The 6,000-nt window shown below is 42.3% G+C and overlaps 1 non-coding gene across 1 annotated transcript; it reads right to left on the bottom strand.

Moving 5' to 3' along the window:
* Positions 1 to 5,830: 5,830 nt before the first annotated feature.
* Positions 5,831 to 5,902, bottom strand: trnaq-uug (transfer RNA glutamine (anticodon UUG)). The gene has a single exon. It is a non-coding gene; the product is annotated as a tRNA-Gln (tRNA).
* Positions 5,903 to 6,000: the final 98 nt, after the last annotated feature.

Genomic DNA, 6,000 nt, shown 5'->3' on the forward strand with positions numbered 1-6,000 from the left:
CTTAATATTTTGTCTAGTACATTTAAGGCTAAATTGATACTTAGTAGAGTATTACAAAATAACAAATTAATGAATGTCTTGCCTGTATATGCTCCAGGAGGGCGATAGCGCTCATCCCAGGGCTTCCCAAAGACTGTCTGGCTAAGCTGGTCCACAACCTCTCTCATGGCACTGCCATATGACAGGATGGAGGACGCTCCTTTTATGGCATCTTCCATCCGGTCATCATTCCAACGCATCAAGCCCTCAAGGAGATAGGCTTGAAAATGCGCATCACTGGCACTGGTTCCTAAAAGTAAAAAATAAATTAAAAAAAAGGGTTTTATATGTCACATATGTACAATATATTTACTACACATGAGGTGCTATGAAGTAGCTGGTTACATGTAATAGAGTTATGTAATTACATAAAAAAATGATTGTCATTATAACCAGAGTTATTAGTGATTTGTGAGGCAAGACAGCTTTGTCAATGCTTTTATGACATCAGAAAAGAACTGTAAAAGTGTGACATTTATTAATGTGACATTAATTTAACGTAATGGAAGCAGTTACAGTGCTTATATTTTTTTACAGAAAAATTACTAATCCATATGTATGTAATACCTGGAATAAAACGGTTCAGGTGGAGGTGGAATGACTCCAAGGAGGTAGAGCCTCGAGCACACCTGTAGCAGCACAGCTCCACACCGCCTTTCTTCAGTGTCCCCTTCTTTATGTAGAGCGGAAAGTGCTCTGGGTCTTGGATACACTGTACATGCTTCCGCTGTTCTTTCCATATCTGCTGGATCCGTTCATGGTTCAGAAGTGGAACTCCCAGAGTATCCTTCCCGTCCGCACTGTCAAACTGATCAATCAGTGACCCAATCAATATGGTGGTCTCCTCCTCCCCCCTGGTCCTCCTCCGGCAGTGCAGTGCCAACTCCCTCCGGTTAATGCGAGCACTGACCGCCTTTTCTGAGATGTAGCCAGTCTTCTTTGCTGCCAGCTCACCCTCCTTTGCACGGCGAAGAGCAGCCACATCCTCTGAATCCCACTGGAATATGGACATGGATAGACGTGCCATGAAGATCCCATAGAGCGGATGAGCCTCTGTCGTGACACCTGCAGCAAATCGCCGCATGAAATGCCAGATGTCCAGGCGCACTTCAAGCTCATCCCACTCCGAAAACATGGCCTTCACCTGAGACTGGCCGTGCTGACTGCAGCAATCTCTGTCCACGTACATCACCTTTGGGGATGCCTCTCCTGCCTCTCGGTAGCGTTTCATTAGGCCAGCTGCCATGGGGTCCAGTGCATGTCCCTCGGCGGCTGTTAGGACAGAGACAAGGACTTGGCCGTGTTCGTTACCAACATTTGTGCACCAGGCAGCTGTTCCTGAAGCAGCACCGGCAAGTTTTTTTGTGACCTATTGAAGAAAAAAAAGATTTAAAAAATAAAATAAAATAAAAACTCATAACTGTTCATTATGCACACACACACATATCCATATCTGGACAATTTCTGGATATAAACAGGGCTGTGATACCTTTTTTGTGGAGTCCATCTTGAGAACACAGCCAAATACAGATGTTATTTTGGCCTTGACCTCGTCCAGTCGCCCCAGAACATCCCTGGCGTACACAGCTAACAGCCACTTAGGTTTAGGAAGGGCAGGTAAAAGGGGAGGCTCAGCAAACACAGGAGGCTGCACAAGGGAGGACCTTGTGAATGGTTCACAGGCAGTCAGGTACTGCAGGACACGCTGTGTCCATGCCTCACTGTGTTGTTCCATCAGCTTCTTGTAGAGCTGAGTCACACTGTTGCCCAGTGTCCTCTCCCTCATCATCCTCACCACCCGGTTGTCACATGAGTATCTAAAGAAACAACAGTATAATCATGCAAATGCTTTGGTTGGAAAAAATAACACAAATAAAAGCGCCTAATAATGAATGATTGTCATTATGAATTACCTGTATGTCAGCAAAGCTGGAAACTGACTGCGGTGGCCCATATCCAGCTGTCCTAAGATGTCCTCGTTCCAAGCTGGATACTTCTTTTTGCAGCGTTTGCACTCCAGATACTCAGTGGCAAGGTCATACCACCCATCAATGTCCAAGACCTTGCGCACGGTACGGTAAAGTCCTGCCGCTGTAAGTCTGTGCTTACCACAGTCTGGGCGAACGCAGACAAGAGGAAACAACCACATCTTTAGCGGCATCCATAAGAAAATGGGCCGACAGAAGAAGAGGTCAGGTGAGGCGGGTGGCTGGGTGTTTATTAAAGGGGGCTGAGGAGGATACCACCAAAGCTTCAGCTGGGACACTATTTCTGGCTTTCCGGTTCGCATGTTGGCCTTAAACAGTGTGTTCCGGATCCACTCATGCTGGAAAGGTGGAAGATGATCTTTCCAGTGACTAGGAAGCTCAGCTGGTGGCTGATGATGAGGAAGAGCTGGTGTCTGTGCTGTTTCCGCTGATGGAGACGGACCGGCACAGGCCTCTGAGTGAACAGTAACATAAATAATATAAGGATGACTGTTATTTGATAGTAATATGCCATAAATGCAGTCCACAAACAGCCGGCGAAGCAGTAATTTTAAACAAGTATTAATAATAATTATGATTATATTTAGGAATAACAGTGAAGAAAATGGTATTAGTGTCAAGAAGCAAAGAACACAGTGTACACTTTATTGATGTAAGGAATATGGGATCAATATAGCTCTTTGAGAATGAGGATTAGATGGAATAAAAGAAAGGAAAATGAGTCGTGATGAATTCAGTAAAAAAAAGTATGATGCCCACAGACATGAAGCATGCACACAGACACAATAAGGAAAAACTGTTCCTCTAATTATTAGAACAATGAATCTCCACCATCCTGTCTGCTCAGGTTGAGTGAGTGAGAAGAGCAAGCGGTGTGAAAAAGTTATCCAGTGATTGTTTAGCAACAGGTAAGTTCGGAAACGCAAATAAATACACTGACACCTTTGGACATCCTTAAGGTTTGGAAGAAGTGCACTCAAAGAATGCCTCCCGCTTGAGGCATGATGTCACATAATTCTGTATTGTAAACAAAAAATATTTAAAAATGTTTATTTATTTTCAAAAATAATGATTCTCAGTGGGTTTCCACAAAACATTCTTATAATATTTGCATGTGTGTCATATGCCACACCTGTATTTAGCTGTGCTTCACATTGTGATGCAGCAAATACCAGCTCCTCATCATCATCTTCAGCAGTGGGAATGGAAGTGCCTGGAGCACAAATGTTAAAACTATTACTGTGATCAATACATGGAGACAAACATATGTAAGATGTTGCTTACTTACCAGTAGCGAAAAGCTGCTTTCGGACCAAATGTTTGGCTGGGGGTTCTGCTGCCGGAGGAGGTAAAGTGGACTTCAGTAATGGATCTGGAAACAACAAGTGGACAAGTTTGCCATGACGATAAATGAATACATGTAGAACTGCTGTAGGGAAAATTCTATATTTACACTCCTACTCACAGGGTTTAACTGGTGACATTAGTTTTTTTGCCAGCTGTGAAGGTGACAAATGTTTGCCACGCGCCAACAGTGCTTTCACAGTGGCGGTCAGCTGTAAACCAGTTTGGATGGCTGTAGGTGGACGTGCAGAGGCACTAGAGGTTGCAGGTGGACGTGCAGAGGTACTGGAGGCTGCAGGTGGACGTGCAGGCTGATGTACACTGGTGCCCATATCAGAAGCCCGTCTTTCAGGACATACGCCTTGAAAATGGCCATGTTAGTGTTGGGCCTGGCATCTGCCTTAACCAAGTACCTGATGAGGGATTCGACCTCATTGCTCTGGTCTTCATAAACATCCTTCATGGACCAGCCCTGAAAGTCACCAAACTCCACCATCAAGCAGCCCTGGTCTCCAGTTGCCCGGGCTTCTGCTTGCATTTCCTGTTTCCTCTTATACTTCTCTACTTCTTCTGCCATCTCTCTAATATGAGAAGTGTACTGTAAACAGTTGTTTATTTTCTGACAGGGGGGTTGTCTGCGCTTTCTCACTGGAAATGCTGAGCACCAAATACACTGCGTACCCCAGAGAGTTTTGCAGGAGCCATCTAAATCTCTGATCCTGGTACTTCCCAAACTGAAGTTTGCAGTGAGCCAGTACTAAAAACTGGTCACTGGGATCTCCACCGTTTGTGCAGACAAAAGTACTTGCCTCTGCCAGCACCTCCTCCTTCGATTTGGCCCTTCCAGACACCACATTTTGAAGTTGCTTCGCCTCCGCCGATGGCGCCATGAGGAGACGGTTTGATGTTGCTGACTGGCGACGAAAAACGGGGTATGCGTACTTTTTCTGAAATGAAAATCAGAAAGAGACTATTACCTCTGTCAATCTAAAAGATACCTGTATGTTAAGTGTGTTACAATAATTTAGCAAACTACACAGCAGGACTTAAATCATGTTTATCAGGCATTTTGGGTGACAATATGGAAAGAAATTACATGAAATATTAGATATTATTATGAAAATCTTGGCAATTACTACTAACTCCCATTATTACACTTCTTTTTTCATTACATGTTGCCCCAAGAATACATTAATATGCAAATTAGATACATAGATACATTGTATAAAATGGAAAAACCCGCTTATGGCCATTTTACACACATATTGCATAAAGCAAAATGGAAGTCTACATCAAATCATTCTGTTATCTTTTATAACATAGTTGGGAATCATCTTCATACAAAGTTTGGTATATAAAATCCTGAAACCTAAACAATTTCAGGATATAAAACACTGATATAATTAAGCTATATCCTCCTGAGACCAAAAAAAGTTTAGTTAATTTAGTATTATGTGTGTCATTACATTGTTTAGAGCATAAGAAAGTTTTTTGCAAAAACGTTTTTTTTTTTAAATAATGTTCATATAGGTTATACTATGTCTTCTGTAGAGGACACTAGGACTCATTTTTTATTATTATTTTATTTAAAGACATGAATAGGCAAAAACAATGTTTTTTTTTAGATCACATCTTTTTAAATAAAATAATAATAAAAAATGAGTCCTAGTAGTGTCCTATACAGAAGACATAGTATAACCTATATGAACATTATAAAAATAAAAATAAAACGTTTTTGCAAAAAACTTTCTTATGCTCTAAACAATGTAATGACACACAAAATACTAAATTATTAACTAAGCTTTTTTTGGTCTCAGGAGGATATAGCTTAATTAGCGGCCCGGCTTATTAACTTAACAGTAGCTACATGTTTTCTTTTCTGTATTTTATCATGGGAAAAGTTACAGGTTCACAGGTACTGAAGTAAACCTGTAATATGCACGCTAGCTAGCTATATTGGCATGTCTAATTTTCCAAAAATACACAATGTATATGAATAAATATTAAACGATTATACAGTAATGAAGAATAGCCTTACCTGTTGCAAAGATGACAATAATAGGAGCCGCTGATTGGTCAAAAGTACGTCACAGAAGAGAAACACGATTGGTCAAAAGTAAGCCATGGGAGAGAAACGCGATTGGTCAAAAGTAAGCCACAGGAGAGAAACGCGATTGGTCAAAAGTAAGCCACAGGAGAGAAACGCGATTGGTCAAAAGTAAGCCACAGCAGAGAAACGCGATTGGCTCACGTGGGCTTACTTTGGGCTTACTTTAGCTCAATCGGTAGGAAGCAGCAAGCGCAATTGAGAGGTAGCGGGATCGATGCCTGCATTCTCCAGTGCTGTCCATCCTTTTTACGCCCCCCTTCAAGGGGCACTACCTAGATGAGCTCTTGCGGCTCAGTGCTGCCGAAAATGTTTTCTCGAACGAGGTACTGCACACATTCCTGGCAAATGCAGATCCCACCGAGATTTGAACTCGGATCACTGGATTCAAAGCCCAGAGTGCTAACCATTACACCATGGAACCAACACATTCTGCTAGCTGGCTGTCTGAGATGCAGATAGCGATGAGGCTAGGTGGAATCAGGTAGACTAAAAGAGGCAGAGGTTGTTCCTCTGCCGAAA

This window comes from Siphateles boraxobius, unplaced genomic scaffold (genome assembly GCF_051911475.1).
Source record: "Siphateles boraxobius isolate OS27281-9 unplaced genomic scaffold, OSU_SipBor_1 19, whole genome shotgun sequence".
NCBI lineage: Eukaryota > Metazoa > Chordata > Actinopteri > Cypriniformes > Leuciscidae > Siphateles > Siphateles boraxobius.